Consider the following 17,071-nt stretch of genomic DNA (forward strand, 5'->3'; position numbering starts at 1 on the left):
CTGATTGCTGTGGCTAAAATTTCCAAAACTATGTTGAATAAGAGTGGTGAGAGTGGGTAACCTTGTCTTGTGCCTGGTTTTAGTGGAAATGCTTTAAGTTTTTCAACGTTGAGGAAGAGGTTGGCTGTGGGTTTGTCATATATGGACTATATTATGTTGTTAAAATTTCCTTCTATGCCTACTTTCTGCAGGTTTTTTTTTTAACATCTTTATTGGGGTATCATTGCTTTACAATGGTGTGTTAGTTTCTGATTTATAATAAAGTGAATCAGTTATACATATACATATGTTCCCATATCTCTGCCCTCTTGCATCTCCCTCCCTCCCACCCTCCCTATCCCACCCCTCCAGGCAGTCACAAAGCACAAGGCGATATCCCTGTGCCATGCAACTGCTTCCCACTAGCTATCTACCTTACGTTTGTTAGTGTGTACATGTCCATGACTCTCTCTCCCCCTGTCACAGCTCATCCTTCCCCCTCCCCATATCCTCATGTCACTTCTCCAGTAGGTCTGTGTCTTTATTCCTGTCTTACCCCTAGGTTCTTCATGACATTTTTTTACTTCTTAAATTCCATATATATGTGTTAGCATACGGTATTTGTCTTTTTCTTTCTGACGTACTTCACTCTGTATGACAGACTCTAGGTCTATCCACCTCATTACAAATAGCTCAATTTCGTTTCTTTTTATGGCTGAGTAATATTCCATTGTATACATGTGCCACATCTTCTTTATCCATTCATCGGATGATGGGCACTTAGGTTGCTTCCATCTCCGGGCTATTGTAAATAGAGATGCAGTGAACATTTTGGTACATGACACTTCTTGAATTTTGGTTTTCTCAGGGTATATGCCCAGTAGTGGGATTGCTGGGTCATATGGTAGTTCTATTTGTAGTTTTTTAAGGAACCTCCATACTGCTCTCCATAGTGGCTGAACCAATTCACATTCCCACCAGCAGTGCAAGAGTGTTCCCTTTTCTCCACACCCTCTCCAGCAATTAGTGTTTCTAGATTTTTTGATGATGGCCATTCTGACTGGTGTGAGATGATATCTCATTGTAGTTTTGATTTGCATTTCTCTAATGATTAATGATGTTGAGCATTCTTTCATGTGTTTGTTGGCAGTCTATATATCTTCTCTGGAGAAATGTCTATTTAGGTCTTCTGCCCATTTTTGGATTGGGTTGTTTGTTTTTTTGTTATTGAGCTGCATGAGCTGCTTGCAAATTTTGGAAATTAATCCTTTGTCAGTTGCTTCATTTGGAAATATTATCTCCCATTCTGAGGGCTGTCTTTTGGTCTTGTTTATGGTTTCCTTTGCTGTGCAAAATTTTTGAAGTTTCATTAGGTCCCATTTGTTTCTTTTTGCTTTTATTTCCATTACTCTAGGAGGTGGGTCAGAAAGGATCTTGCTGTGATTTATGTAATACAGTGTTCTGCCTATGTTCTCCTCTAAGAGTTTGATAGTTTCTGGCCTTACATTTAGGTCTTTAATCCATTTTGAGCTAATTTTTGTGTATGGTGTTAGGGAGCGATCTAATCTCATCCTTTTACATGTATATATCCATTTTTCCCAGCACCACTTATTGAAGAGGCTGTCCTTTCTCCACTGTACATTCCTGCCACCTTTATCAAAGGTAAGGTGTCCATATGTGCGTGGGTTTATCTCTGGGCTTTCTATCCTGTTCCATTGATCTATCTTCTGTTTTTGTGCCAGTACCATACTATCTTGATTACTGTAGCTTTGTAGTATAGACTGAAGTCAGGGAGCCTGATTCCTCCAGCTCCGTTTTTCGTTCTCAAGATTGCTTTGTCTACTCGGGGTCTTTTGTGTTTCCATACAAATTGTGAAATTTTTTGTTCTACTTCTGTGAAAAATGCCAGTGGTAGTTTGATAGCGATTGCATTGAATCTATAGATTGCTTTGGGTAGTAGAGTCATTTTCACAATGTTGATTCTTCCAATCCAAAAACATGGTATATCTCTCCATCTATTTGTATCATCTTTAATTTCTTTCATCAGTGTCTTATAATTTTCTGCATACAGGTCTTTTGTCTCCTTAGGTAGGTTTATTCCTAGATATTTTATTCTTTTTGTTGCAATGGTAAATGGGAGTGTTTTCTTGATTTCAATTTCAGATTTTTCATCATTAGTGTATAGGAATGCCAGAGATTTCTGTGCATTAATTTTGTATCCTGCTACTTTACCAAGTTCATTGATTAGCTCTAGTAGTTTTCTGGTAGCATATTTAGGATTCTCTATGTATAGTATCATGTCATCTGAAAACAGTGACAGCTTTACTTCTTCTTTTCCGATTTGGATTCCTTTTATTTCCTTTTCTTCTCTGATTGCTGTGGCTAAAACTTCCAAAACTATGTTGAATAACAGTGGTGAGGGTGGACAACCTTGTCTTGTTCCTGATCTTAGTGGAAATGCTTTCAGTTTTTCACCATTGAGGCTGATGTTGGCTGTGGGCTTGTCATATATGGCCTTTATTATGTTGAGGAAAGTTCCCTCTATGCCTACTTTCTGCAGGGTTTTTATCATAAATGGGTGTTGAATTTTGTCAAAAGCTTTCTCTGCATCTATTGAGATGATCATATGGTTTTTCTCCTTCAATTTGTTAATGTGGTTTATCACATTGATAGATTTGCGTATATTGAAGAATCCTTGCATTCCTGGAATAAACCCCACTTGATCATGGTGTATGATCCTTTTAATGTGCTGTTGGATTCTGCTTGCTTGTATTTTGTTGAGGATTTTTGCGTCTATGTTCATCAGTGATATTGGCCTGTAGTTTTCTTTCTTTGTGACATCCTTGTCTGGTTTTGGTATCAAGGTGATGGTGGCCTCGTAGAAGGAATTTGGGAGTGTTCCTCCCTCTGCTATATTTTGGAAGAGTTTGAGAAGGATAGGTGTTAGCTCTTCTCTAAATGTTTGATAGAATTCGCCTGTGAAGCCATCTGGTCCTGGGCTTTTGTTTGTTGGAAGATTTTTAATCACAGTTTCAATTTCAGTGCTTGTGATTGGTCTGTTCATATTTTCTCTTTCTTCCCGATTCAGTCTTGGCAGGTTGTGCATTTCTAAGACTTTGTCCATTTCTTCCAGATTGTCCATTTTATTGGCATAGAGTTGCTTGTAGTAATCTCTCATGATCTTTTTTATTTCTGCACTGTAAGTTGTTACTTCTCCTTTTTCATTTCTAATTCTATTGATTTGAGTCTTCTCCCTTTTTTTCTTGATGAGTCTGGCTAGTGGTTTATCTATTTTGTTTATCTTCTCAAAGAACCAGCTTTTAGTTTTATTGACCTTTGCTATTGTTTCCTTCATTTCTTTTTCATTTATTTCTTATCTGACTTTTATGATTTCTTTTCTTCTGCTAGCTTTGGGGTTTTTTTGTTCTTCTTTCTCTAATTGCTTGAGGTGCAAGGTTAGGTTGTTTATTCGAGATGTTTCCTGCTTCTTAAGGTGGGCTTGTATTGCTATAAACGTTCCACTTAGAACTGCTTTTTCTGAATCCCATACATTTTGGGTCGTTGTGTCTCCATTGTCATTTGTTTCTAGGTATTTTTTAATTTCCTCTTTGATTTCTTCAGTGATCACTTCATTATTAAGTAGTGTATTGTTTAGCCTCCATGTGTTTGTATTTTTTACAGATCTTTTCCTGTAATTGATATCTAGTCTCATGGCATTGTGGTCCAAAAAGATACTTGATACAATTTCAATTTTCTTCAATTTACCAAGGCTTGATTTGTGACCCAAGATATGATCTATCCTGGAGATTGTTCCATGAGCCCTTGAGAAAAATGTGTATTCTGTTGTTTTTGGATGGAGTGTCCTATAAATATCAATGAAGCCCATCTTGTTTAATGTATCATTTAAAGCTTGTGTTTCCTTATTTATTTTCATTTTGGATGATCTGTCCATGGGTGAAAGTGGGGCGTTAAAGTCCCCTACTATGAATGTGTTACTGTCGATTTCCCATTTTATGGCTGTTAGTATTTGCCTTATGTATTGAGGTGCTCCTATGTTGGGTGCACAAGTATTTACAATTGTTATATCTTTTTCTTGGATCGATCCCTTGATCATTATGTAGTGTCCTTCTTTGTCTCTTCTAATAGTCCTTATTTGAAAGTCTATTTTGTCTGATATGAGAATTGCTACTCCAGCTTTCTTTTGGTTTCCATTTGCATGGAATATCTTTTTCCATGCCCTTACTTTCAGTCTGTATGTGTCTCTAGGTCTGAAGTGGGTCTCTTGTAGACAGCATATATAAGGGTCTTGTTTTTGTATCCATTCAGCCAATCTGTGTCTTTTGGTGGGAGCATTTAGTCCATTTACAATGAAGGTAATTATCGATATGTATGTTCCTATTCCCATTTTCTAAATTGTTTTGGGTCCGTTATTATAGGTCTTTTCCTTCTCTTGTGTTTCTTGTCTAGAGAAGTTCCTTTAGCATTTGTTGTTAAGCTGGTTTGGTGGTGCTGAACTCTCTCAGCTTTTGCTTGTCTGTAAAGGTTTTAATTTCTCCATCAAATCTGAATGAGATCCTTGCTGGCTAGAGTAGTCTTGGTTGCAGGTTTTTCTCCTTCATCACTTTCAGTATGTCCTGCCACTCCCTTCTGGCTTGTAGGGTTTCTGCTGAGAGATCAGCTGTTAACCTTATGGGGATTCCCTTGTGTGTTGTTTGTTGTTTTTCCCTTGCTGCTTTTAATATGCTTTCTTTGTATTTAATTTTTGACAGTTTGATTAATATGTGTCTTGGCGTATTTCTCCTTGGATTTATCCTGTATGGGACTCTCTGTGCTTCCTGGACTTGATTAACTATTTCCTTTCCCATATTAGGGAAATTTTCAACTATAATCTCTTCAAATATTATCTCAGTCCCTTTCTTTTCCTCTTCTTCTACTGGAACCCCTATAATTGGAATGTTGGTGCGTTAAATGTTGTCCCAGAGGTCTCTGAGACTGTCCTCAGTTCTTTTCATTCTTTTTTCTTTATTCTGCTCTGCAGTAGTTATTTCCACTATTTTATCTTCCAGGTCACTTATCCGTTCTTCTGCCTCAGTTATTCTGCTATTGATCCCATCTAGAGTACTTTTAATTTCATTTATTGTGTTGTTCATCATTGCTTGTTTCATCTTTATTTCTTCTAGGTCCTTGTTAACTTTTTCTTGCATTTTCTCCATTCTATTTCCAAGATTTCGGATCATCCTTACTATCATTATTCTGAATTCTTTTGCAGGTAGACTGCCTATTTCCTCTTCATTTGTTAGGTCTGGTGCATTTTTATCTTGCTCCTTTATCTGCTGTGTGTTTTTCTGTCTTCTCATTTTGCTTATCTTACTGTGTTTGGGGTCTCCTTTTTGCAGGCTATAGGTTCGTAGTTCCCGCTGTTTTTGATGTCTGTCTCCAGTGGCTAAGGTTGTTTCAGTGGGTTGTGTAAGCTTCCTGGTGGAGGGGACTAGTGCCTGTGTTGTGGTGGATGAGGCTGGATCTTGTCTCTCTAGTGGGCAGGTTCACGTCTGGCGGTGTGTTTTGGGGTGTCTGTGGCCTTATTATGATTTTAGGCAGCCTCTGTGCTAATGGGTGGGGTTGTGTTCCTGTTTTGCTATGTTGTTTGGCATAGGTTGTCCAGCACTGTAGCTTGCTGGTCGTTGAGTGAAGCTGGGTGCTGGTGTTAAGATGGAGGTCTCTGGGAGATTTTCGCTGTTTGATATTATGTGTAGCTGGGAGGTCTCTTGTTGGCCAGTGTCCTGAAGTTGGCTCTCCTACCTCAGAGGCAGAGCCCTGACTCCTGGCTGCAGCACCAATAGCCTTTCATCCACACGGCTCCTCAATTTGGGATAACTCATTGTCTATTCATGTATTCCACAGATGTAGGGTACATCAAGTTGATTGTGGAGCTTTAATCCGCTGTTTCTGAGGCTGCTGGGAGAGATTTCCCTTTCTCTTCTTTGTTCTCACAGCTCACAGGGGCTCAGCTTTGGATTTGGCCCTGCCTCTGCATGTAGGTCGCTGGAGGGCGTCTGTTTTTTGCTCAGACAGGATGGGGTTAAAGGAGCCGCTGATTCGGGGACTCTGGCGCACACAGGCCGTGGGGGGAGGGAGGGGCACTGCGTGCGGGGCGGGCCTGCAGCAGCAGAGGCCAGCGTGATGTTGCACCAGCCTGAGGCCCGCTGTGTGTTTTCCCGGGGAAGCTGTCCCTGGATCCCGGGAACCTGGCAGTGGCAGGCTGCACAGGCTCCTTGGAAGAGGGGTGTGGAGAGTGACCTGTGCTCGCACACAGGCCCCTTGGTGGTGGCAGCAGCAGCCTTAGCGTATCCCGCCCGTCCCTGGGGTCCGTGCTTTTAGCCGCGGCTCACTCTGCAGGGTTTTTATCACAAATGGGTGTTGAATGTTGTTGAAAGCTTTCTCTGCATCTATTAAGATGATCATAAGTTTTTCCTCCTTCAATTTTTTAATATGGTGTATCACGTTGAGTGATTTGCTTCTATTGAAGAATCCTTGCATTCCTGAAATAAACCCCACTTGATCATGGTGTATGATCCAGTTGATGTGCTGTTGGATTCTGTTTGATAGTATTTTGTTAAGGATTTTTTTTAACATCTTTATTGGGGTATAATTGCTTTACAATGGTGTGTTAGTTTCTGCTTTATAACAAAGTGAATCAGTTATACATATACATATGTTCCCATATCAGTTCCCTCTTGCGTCTCTGTTGTAGTTTTTCTTATGACAGGGTTTCCGAAAGCAAGCTCATTACACGAGATGAATTATGCTGAAACTCAGCAGTAGATGGCTGCTGCTCGCTCAGGCAATACAGCGCTGTCTGTCCTGCTGTGGTAGCTTTTATTTAAGCATTATCTATGTTTACATTTTAGGACTTGTTTTCTTAACATTCCAGAAATGCCAAAGCAGCAACATATGCTTTTATTGATTATACAAGCAACAATGGGCTTTCTTGAAAACATGCCGTGCTTCGTCCTTGAGCGCAAAAGCAGCACAAGGACATTGCCTTGTGTTTCCATTATTCTGATTATACTGAAGTAGCACAAGGACATTTCCTTGTGTTCCCACCATTCTGATTATACTGAGGACATCTCATGGATCAGTGCCCAAAACACTCAATGCTTATTCGCAGGCCCCCGGTTTGCCAGGGGGGGAGGCTCAAAGCATCCAGGACTGTTTGCAGTTCTGGCTTATTTGCATGCCCCCAGTTTGCCGAGGGGGCTCAAAGCAATCAGGACTGTTTCCAGTTCTGGCTTATTCGTCAGCCCCCAGTTTGCTGGGTGGGTGGGGCTCATGGGTCACGTCTCCTTTCCATGTCCTCAGTTATTCCACTACATTTCTCCCTTTTTGTTTTGCAGCTTGTGCAGCATCAAGGAGAACATGGAAGCTTGTTGCAGTGTTGCATGGTGGGTAGCTTTCACTCATCATCGGACTACAATTAAACATATGATTATTATTATAATGAGCATTAGCAATCCTGCAGTAGAACCAAATAAAGCATGTAATTTAGACATGGGATTTAAATTATTAAATCCTTGAATAATTCCAGACCATATTTCTTGTGAATTAAGTTGTTGTAATTTCTTCTGAAAAGTTTGTTGAATTTTCCCTTGTAAATTCCCAATTTCTTCTGTCAAATTTTTGTGATGTAATAAATGCTTTTTTATTTTTGCCCAGGGGAATGCAGACTGATTATATGGAACCGAAATGACACAAAAGGCACTTTGATTCCAGTCACAACGTAGCTTCATTTGTCTTTGTAAATTTACAAGTTGGTCCCGCAACATAACCACAGCTTGTTGTAAGTCTGCTATTTCCGAATGTATTTCCAAATCAATTTGTCGTTGAGAGGACCAAAGCATTTCAGAATTTTTATGCCCATCAGTTATATAATCAACGGTCTGAATAGATTGTTCTAAAGCAACTCCAGCTACTGCAGCAGTAGCTGTTATGGCTATAATACCCATGACAGCTGCAATCAACATTCCTACAAATCTTTTACTTGTTTTTAATGCATCAGTTAAATATTGCAAAACAGCCATAGGAAGAGATTCTTGCCATTCCCTTCCAAGATTGACAGGAAGCCAAAAACCTGTCCGAACTCGTAAGATACACAGACTTTTAGTAGATATGTTAAAAGATATACTAGAGTTAATACAGGTATACAGAGAGCAATTTTTACATATTATAATACCTAGAGTCTTATTCCATTCAGCTGGTCCCTTTAACAATATATAAGGTAATTTTACACAACTACGAGTATACCAAGTAACATTTTTATGAAAAGTCAAACTATGATTTCCAGATTTGTTAACCATATGTCCTACCCAAGCATTAATCTTTTCCAAAGCTGCCATAAGCTTCCACAAGTCCTTTTCGATGGGATATCCATTTAAATGAGGACCAGGAGGAGAAAACCCTCCTGCATGCCATACTATGGTATCATTTATAGTATTGCTATAAATAGTGTTATCCTCTCTATGCCAGTGTAAATTCTTCAGACCCCTTTTTCCTCAGGTGGAGCCAAAAGGGCTCCAATCAGTGACACTTCCCCAAGAAGTATTAACAAGAACCCGAGCCATTTCCCCTCGGCATCGACTCCAGTGGACCCAATCCGATAATTGATCCACAAGAGGCACCTGGCATGGAGGCAAGTAAGGTGCAGAAACATTCTCATTAAGAGTAGAATTAGAACTTTTAAAACTATAAGCACTCAAAAGATATAACCCATGATATCTGCTTTCATTTTTGACAACACTTAACCATGCCTGATAATTCATTTTAAGGCAATGATCTCCCTTTCCCATACAAATAGGAGGTCCACTAACACCCACCGTGTAATTCTCTGTTATCCTTCCTTCTTCTTCCGGCTTCAAAGGGCCTCTATCATCAAAAGGACCAGGCAACCATCCAGACTCATTTACATATACAAGAATTGGGGCATCCCACCAGGTAACCCCCAAATTAAGAGGAGGGTTAGGAATATAAGTCCAATAAGTATGGTTAGTACAATTTATCTCATTGGCTGATATGCTTATTACCTGTGCAGACAACACTTCCATCATGGCCTCAAAAAGATTGGTGCTATTGAGGGGTTTACCCTGTGAAATGATAAGATTTTTGGTAGTGTCTGTAAACTTTTTCACTTGCCACCAGGTCAATGCAGGCACCGCCTTCTTTCCACCAAGTCTTAAACTGCATATATTGTCCAGGTTCAAGAACAGTCTTGGCAAGCGCCTCCCAATCCTGAGGAATTAATATGTTTTCGGAAGCATACCTAGACAAAAGACCTTGAACATAATTAGAATGCATCCCATATGCATTAATGGCTTCTTTTAGCATTTTTAAAATTTTTATATCATGATGGTTATACTCAACATTTACATATCCATTCGGAAATTGATCATTAGCAGGCGTAGCTGGTCTAACAATAGGGAAAGCAAAAAATGATTCAGAATATTGCTTTTCTTCCTTATTCATCTCTTCTTCCAACAATAGTCTATTAGATTCAGGTTTTAGAGGAAAGCAAAACTAACGAGAGGCTCCAACAGGATAAGCTGCTAATTCTAAAGGAGGAGCCGAAGGAATAGTAGGACATGGCTCCTGATATAAAGTAGTGGTAGCGTTGTTTTTATTTTCTTCCAATTTAACCATCAAATTTTTTAACTTTGAAAGTATATCAGAAATCTCATTCTGTTGAGAAAGTGGCATCTCATTTTGTTTGCTAGCCTGCTCCCGATCTTTATCATCATCAGAAAAAGCCCCTTCATCACTGGAACCTGAAAAATCCTCTCCTGTCTCAGACACAAGGGGAGGAGGAGGCAGAGGAAGGTCCTCTATAAGAGACTCACGAAACAGAGTACAAAAAGCAGCAGCATGATCGGGAGCAGAATTCGGACGCTGAGGGCGCACCCCATTTTCACTTTCAGTTTCAGATTGTAATGTTTCCAGGGCAAGGGAAATTAATTTACAAAGAGACCAAACACGGACAGATGTAGGGTCTCCATGCTGATGAGCTCTTCTTAAGGCTTGCATAACCTGTTTCCAAACTTTTAAATTCAACTGGTTATGACCAGTAGGTTGAAACCAGTAACAATGTTTACGAACCAGTGCAAACAATTCATCAAAAGACTCTGGTTTCACTTTCACTCCTGAACTCCGTAATAACTGTTTCAGGAGTCTAATGTATTGAAATTCTACTGAATGGGAATTCCCCATTACAGTTACTCTACTGCTCCCGAAGGTTTCACTTACTCTTGAGCGTACCAAATTCCCCTTCGGTTCCCCGATCACGCGATTACTTACTTTCAGGTCCCTGTTCGGGCGCCAAATGTTGCAGTTTTTTTTTTATGACAGGGTTTCTGAAAGCAAGCTCATCACACGAGATGAACTGTGCCAAAACACAGCAGTAGAGGGCTGCCGCTCGCTCAGGCAAAACAGCGCCGTCTGTCCTGCTGCGGTAGCTTTTATTTAAGCATTATCTATGTTTACATTTTAAGACCTGTTTTCTTAACATTCCAGAAATGCCAAAGCAGCAACATATGCTTTTATTGATTATACAAGCAACAATGGGCTTTCTTGAAGACATGCCCTGCTTCGTCCTTGAGCGCAAAAGCAGCACAAGGACATTGCCTTGTGTTTCCATTATTCTGATTATACTGAAGTAGCACAAGGACATTTTCTTGTGTTCCCACCATTCTGATTATACTGAGGACATCACATGGATCAGTACCCAAAGCACTCAATGCTTATTCGCAAGCCCCCGGTTTGCCGGGGGGGGGGGAGGGGGGGCGACTCAAAGCATCCAGGACTGTTTGCAGTTCTGGCTTATTCGCATGCCCCTGTTTTGCCCGGGGGGAGGCTCAAAGCAATCAGGACTGTTTCCAGTTCTGGCTTATTCGCCAGCCCCCAGTTTGCTGGGGGGGGGCTCATGGGCCACGTCTCCTTTCCATGTCCTCAGTTATTCCACTACACGTCTCCCTCCCTCCCACCCTCCATATCCCACCCCTCCAGGTGGTCACAAAGCACCAAGCTGATATCCCTGTGCTATGCTGCTGCTTCCCACTAGCTATCTACCTTACTACGTTTGTTAGTGTGTATATGTCCATGACTCTCTCTCGTTTTGTCACAGCTCACCCTTCCCCCTTCCCATATCCTCAAGTCCGTTCTCCAGTAGGTCTGTGTCTTTACTCCTGTCTTACCCCTAGGTTCTTCATGACATTTTTTTTCTTAAATTCCATATATATGTGTTAGCATACGGTATTTGTCTTTCTCTTTCTGACTTACTTCACTCTGTATGACAGACTCTAGGTCTATCCACCTCATTACAAATAGCTCAATTTCGTTTCTTTTTATGGCTGAGTAATATCCCATTGTATATATGTGCCACATCTTCTTTATCCATTCATCCGATGATGGGCTCTTAGGTTGTTTCCATGTCTGGGCTATTGTAAATAGAGCTGCAATGAACATTTTGGTACATGGCTCTTTTTGAATTTTGGTTTTCTCAGGGTATATGCGCAGTAGTGGGATTGTTGGATCATATGGTAGTTCTATTTGTAGTTTTTTAAGGAACCTCCATACTGCTCTCCATAGTGGCTGAACCAATTCACATTCCCACCAGCAGTGCAAGAGTGTTCCCTTTTCTCCACACCCTCTCCAGCATTTATTGTTTCTAGATTTTTTAATGATGGCCATTCTGACTGGTGTGAGATGATATCTCATTGTAGTTTTGGTTTGCATTTCTCTAATGATTAACGATGTTGAGCATTCTTTCATGTGTTTGTTGGCAGTCTGTATATCTTCTTTGGAGAAATGTCTATTTAGGTCTTCTGCCCATTTTTGGATTGGGTTGTTTGTTTTATTTTTATTGAGCTGCATGAGCTGCTTGTAAATTTTGGAGATTAATCCTTTGTCAGTTGCTTCATTGGCAAATATTTTCTCCCATTCTGAGGGTTGTCTTTTGGTCTTGTTTATGGTTTCCTTTGCTGTGCAAAAGCTTTTAAGTTTTATTAGGTCCCATTTGTTTATTTTTGTTTTTATTTCCATTACTCTAGGAGGTGGGTCAAAAAGGATCTTGCTGTGACTTATGTCATAGAGTGTTCTGCCTGTGTTTTCCTCTAAGAGTTTGATAGTTTCTGGTCTTACATTTAGGTCTTTAATCCATTTTGAGCTTATTTTTGTGTATGGTGTTAGGGAGTGATCTCATCCCATACTTTTACATATACCTGTCCAGTTTTCCCAGCACCACTTACTGAAGAGGCTTTCCTTTCTCCACTGTACATTCCTGCCTCCTTTATCAAAGATAAGGTGACCATATGTGTGTGGCTTTATCTCTGGGCTTTCTATCCTGTTCCATTTATCTATCTTTCTGTTTTTGTGCCAGTACCATACTGTCTTGATTACTGTAGCTTGGTAGTATAGTCTGAAGTTACAGAGCCTGACTCCTCCAGCTCCTCTTTTCGTTCTCAAGATTGCTTTGGCTATTCAGGGTCTTTTGTGTTTCCACACAAATTGTGAAATTTTTTGTTCTAGTGCTGTGAAAAATGCCAGTGGTAGTTTGATAGGGATTGCATTGAATCTGTAGATTGCTTTGGGTAGTAGAGTCATTTTCACAATGTTGATTCTTCCAATCCAAAAACATGGTATATCTCTCCATCTATTTGTATCATCTTTAATTTCTTTCATCAGTGTCTTATAATTTTCTGCATACAGGTCTTTTGTCTCCTTAGGTAGGTGTATTCCTAGATATTTTATTCTTTTTGTTGCAATGGTAAATGGGAGTGTTTTCTTGATTTCAATTTCAGATCTTTCATCATTAGTGTTTAGGAATGCCAGAGATTTCTGTGCATTAATTTTGTATCCTGCAACATTACCAGATTCATTGATTAGCTCTAGTATTTTTCTGGTAGCATCTTTAGGATTCTCTATGTATAGTATCATGTCGTCTGCAAACAGCGACAGCTTTACTTCTTCTTTTCCGATTTGGATTCCTTTTATTTCCTTTTCTTCTCTGATTGCTGTGGCTAAAATTTCCAAAACTATGTTGAATAAGAGTGGTGAGAATGGGCAACCTTGTCTTGTTCCTGATCTTAGTGGAAATGCTTTCAGTTTTTCACCATTGAGACTGATGTTGGCTGTGGGTTTGTCATATATGGCCTTTATTATGTTGAGGAAAGTTCCCTCTATGCCTACTTTCTGCAGGGTTTTTATCATAAATGGGTGTTGAATTTTGTCAAAAGCTTTCTCTGCATCTATTGAGATGATCATATGATTTTTCTCCTTCAATTTGTTAATATGGTTTATCACATTGATAGATTTGCGTATATTGAAGAATCCTTGTATTCCTGGAATAAACCCCACTTGATCATGGTGTATGATCCTTTTAATGTGCTGTTGGATTCTGTTTGCTAGTATTTTGTTGAGGATTTTTGCATGTATGTTCATCAGTGTTACTGGCTTGTAGGTTTCTTTCTTTGTGACATCCTTGTCTGGTTTTGGTATCAGGGTTATGGTGGCCTCGTAGAATGAGTTTCGGAGTGCTCCTTCCTCTGCTATATTTTGGAAGAGTTTGAGAAGGATTAGGTGTTAGCTCTTCTCTAAATGTTTGATAGAATTTTCCTGTGAAGCCGTCAGGTTGTGGGCTTTTGTTTGTTGGAAGATTTTTAATCACAATTTCAATTTCAGTGCTTGTGATTGGTCTGTTCATATTTTCTATTTCTTCCTGATTCAGTCTCGGCCGGTTGTGCATTTCTAAGAAATTGTCCATTTCTTCCAGGTTGTCCATTTTATTGGCATAGAGTTGCTTGTACTAATCTCTCATGATCTTTTTTATTTCTGCAATGTCAGTTGTTACGTCTCCTTTTTCATTTCTAATTCTAATGATTTGAGTCTTCTCCCTTTTTTTCTTGATGAGTCTGGCTAATGATTTATCAATTTTGTTTATCTTCTCAAAGAACCAGCTTTTAGTTTTATTGATCTTTGCTATCGTTTCCTTCATTTCTTTCTCATTTATTTCTGATCTTATTTTTATGATTTCTTTCCTTCTGCTATCTTATGGGTTTTTTTTGTTCCTCTTTCTCTAATTGCTTTAGCTGCAAGATTAGATTGTTTATTCGAGATGTTTCCTCTTTCTTAAGGTAGGATTGTATTACCATAAACTTCCCTCTTAGAACTGCTTTTCCTGCATCCCATAGTTTTTGGGTCGTTGTGTCTCCACTGTCATATGTTTCTAAGTTTTTTTTTAATTTCCTCTTTGATTTCTTCAGTGATCACTTCGTTATGAAGTAGTGTATTGTTTAGCCTCCATGTGTTTGTATTTTTTACAGATCTTTTCCTGTTATTGATATCTACTCTCATAGCATTGTGGTCGGAAAAGATACTTGATACAATTTCAGTTTTCTTAAATTTACCAAGGCTTGATTTGTGACCAAAGATATGATCTATCCTGGAGAATGTTCCATGAGCACTTGAGAAAAATGTGTTTTCTGTTGTTTTTGGATGGAGTGTCCTACAAATATCAATTAAGTCCATCTAGTTTAGTGTATCATTTAAAGCTTGTGTTTCCTTATTTATTTTCATTTTGGATGATCTGTCCATGGGTGAAAGTGGGGTGTTTAAGTCCTCCACTCTGAGTGTGTTACTGTCGAATTCCGTGCTTATGGCTGTTAGTATTTGCCTTATGTATTGAGGTGCTCCTATGTTGGGTGCATAAATATTTACAACTGTTATATCTTTTTCTTTGATCGATCCCTTGAGCATTATGTAGTGTACTTCTTTCTCTCTTCTCATAGTCTTTATTTTAAAAGTCTATTTTGTCTGATATGAGAATTGGTACTGCAGCTTTCTTTTGGTTTCTATTTGCATGAAATATCTTTTTCCATCCCCTTACTTTCAGTCTGTATGTGTCTCTAGGTCTGAAGTGGGTCTCTTGTAGACAGCAAATATATGGGCCTTCTTTTTGTATCCATTCAGACAATCTGTGTCTTTTGGTGGGAACATTTACTCCATTTACATTTAAGGTAATTATCGATATGTATGTTCCTATTCCCATTTTTTAAATTGTTTTGGGTTCGTTATTTTAGGTCTTTTCCGTCTCTTGCGTTTCTTGCCTAGAAAAGTTCCTTTACCAGTTGTTATAAAGCTGGTTTGGTGGTGCTGAACTCTCTCAGCTTTTGCTTGTCTGTAAAGGTTTTAATTTCTCCATGAAATCTGAATGAGATCCTTGCTGGGTAATCTTGGTTGCAGTTTTTTCTCCTTCCTCACTTTAAATATGTTCTGCCAGTCCCTTCTGGCTTGCAGAGTTTCTGCTGAAGGATCAGCTGTTAACCTTATGGGGATTCCCTTGTGTGTTATTTGTTGATTTTCCCTTGCTGATTTTAATATATTTTCTTTGTATTTAATTTTTGACAGTTTTATTAGTATGTGTCTTGGCATGTTTCTCCTTTGATTTACCCTGTATAGGACTCTCTGTGCTTCCTGGACTTGATTAACTATTTCCTTTCCCATATTACGGAAGTTTTCAACTATAATCTCTTCAAATATTATCTCAGTCCCTTTCTTTTTCTCTTCTTCTTCTGGGACCCCTATAATTCGAATGTTGGTGCATTTAATGTTGTCCCAGTGGTCTCTGAGACTGTCCTCAGTTCTTTTCATTCTTTTTTCTATATTCTGCTCTGCAGTAGTTATTTCCAGTATTTTATCTTTTAGGACACTTATCCGTTCTTCTGCCTCAGTTATTCTGCTATTGATCCCATCTAGAGTACTTTTAATTTCATTTATTGTGTTGTTTATCATTGTTTGTTTCATGTTCAGTTCTTCTATGTCCTTGTTAAATGTTTCTTGCATTTTTTCTATTCTATTTCTGAGATTCTGGATCATCTTTACTATCATTATTCTGAATTCTTTTTCAGGTAGACTGCTTATTTCCTCTTCTTTTGTTAGGTCTGGTGGGTTTTTATCTTGCTCCTTCATCTGCTGTGTGTTTTTCTGTCTTCTCATTTTGCTTATCTTACTGTGTTTGTTGTCTCCTTTTTGCAGGCTGCATGTTTGTAGTGTCCGTTGTTGTTGGTGTCTGTCTCCAGTGGCTAAGTTTGGTTCAGTGGGTTGTGTAGGCTTCCTGGTGGAGGGGACTAGTGCCTATGTTCTGGTGGATGAGTTTGGATCTTGTCTTTCTGGTGGGCCAGTCGACGTCTGGTGGTGTGTCTTGGGGTGTCTGTGGACTTATTATGATTTTCTGCAGCCTCTCTGCTAATGGGTGGGTTTGTGTTCCTGTCTTCCTAGTTGTTTGACATAGGATGTCCAGCACTGTATCTTGCTGGTTGTTGAGTGAAGCTGGGTGCTGGTGATTTTGCCGTTTGATATTATGTGGAGCTGGGATGTCTCTTGTGGACCAGTGTCCTGAATTTGGCTCTCCCACCTCAGAGGCACAGCACTGACTCCTGGCTGCAGCACCAAGTGCCTTTCATCCACACAGCTCAGAATAAAAGGGAGAAAATGTAGAAAGAAAGAATTAGTAGAAGTAGAAAGAAAGAAAGAAGGGAGGGAGGGAGGAAGGAAGGAAGGAAGGAAAAATGAAAGAAAGAAGGTAAAGTAATATAAAGATAAAATATAATAAAGTTATTAAAATAAAAAATATAATTATTAAGAGAAATAAAAAGAAAAGAAAATGAAAGTAAAAAAAAAAAAACGGATGGATAGAACCCTAGGACAAATGGTGGAAGCAAAGCTATACAGACAACATCTCACACAGAAGCATACACATACACACTCACAAAAAGAGGAAAAGGGGAAAAAATCATAAATCTTGCTCTCAAAGTCTACCTCCTTAATTTGGGATGATTCGTTGTCTATTCATATGTTCCACTGATGCAGGGTATATCAAGTTGACTGTGGAGCTTTAATCCGCTGCTTCTGAGGCTGCTGGGAGAGATTTCCCTTTCTCTTCTTTGTTCTCACAGCTCCCAGGGGCTCAGCTTTGGATTTGGCCCCGCGTGTAGGTCGCCGGAAGGCGTCTGTTCTTCGCTCAGACAGGACGAGGTTAAAGGAGCCGCTGATT

General features: G+C 39.4%; 1 non-coding gene across 1 annotated transcript in view; it reads left to right on the forward strand.

The window, feature by feature from the left end:
* Positions 1–10,747, forward strand: part of LOC111169716 (uncharacterized) — a 50,205-nt gene extending 39,458 nt beyond the window's left edge. The window contains exons 4-6 of the transcript XR_016391358.1: positions 7,374–7,421; positions 7,693–7,816; positions 8,533–10,747. This is a non-coding gene — a transcript (uncharacterized LOC111169716). The remainder of the gene's footprint in view (positions 1–7,373; positions 7,422–7,692; positions 7,817–8,532) is intronic.
* The last annotated feature ends 6,324 nt before the right edge of the window (positions 10,748–17,071 follow it).

This window comes from Delphinapterus leucas, chromosome X, assembly GCF_059928025.1.
Source record: "Delphinapterus leucas isolate spDelLeu-1000000601 "Yukka" chromosome X, BTC_Dleu_Yukka2, whole genome shotgun sequence".
Taxonomy (NCBI): domain Eukaryota; kingdom Metazoa; phylum Chordata; class Mammalia; order Artiodactyla; family Monodontidae; genus Delphinapterus; species Delphinapterus leucas.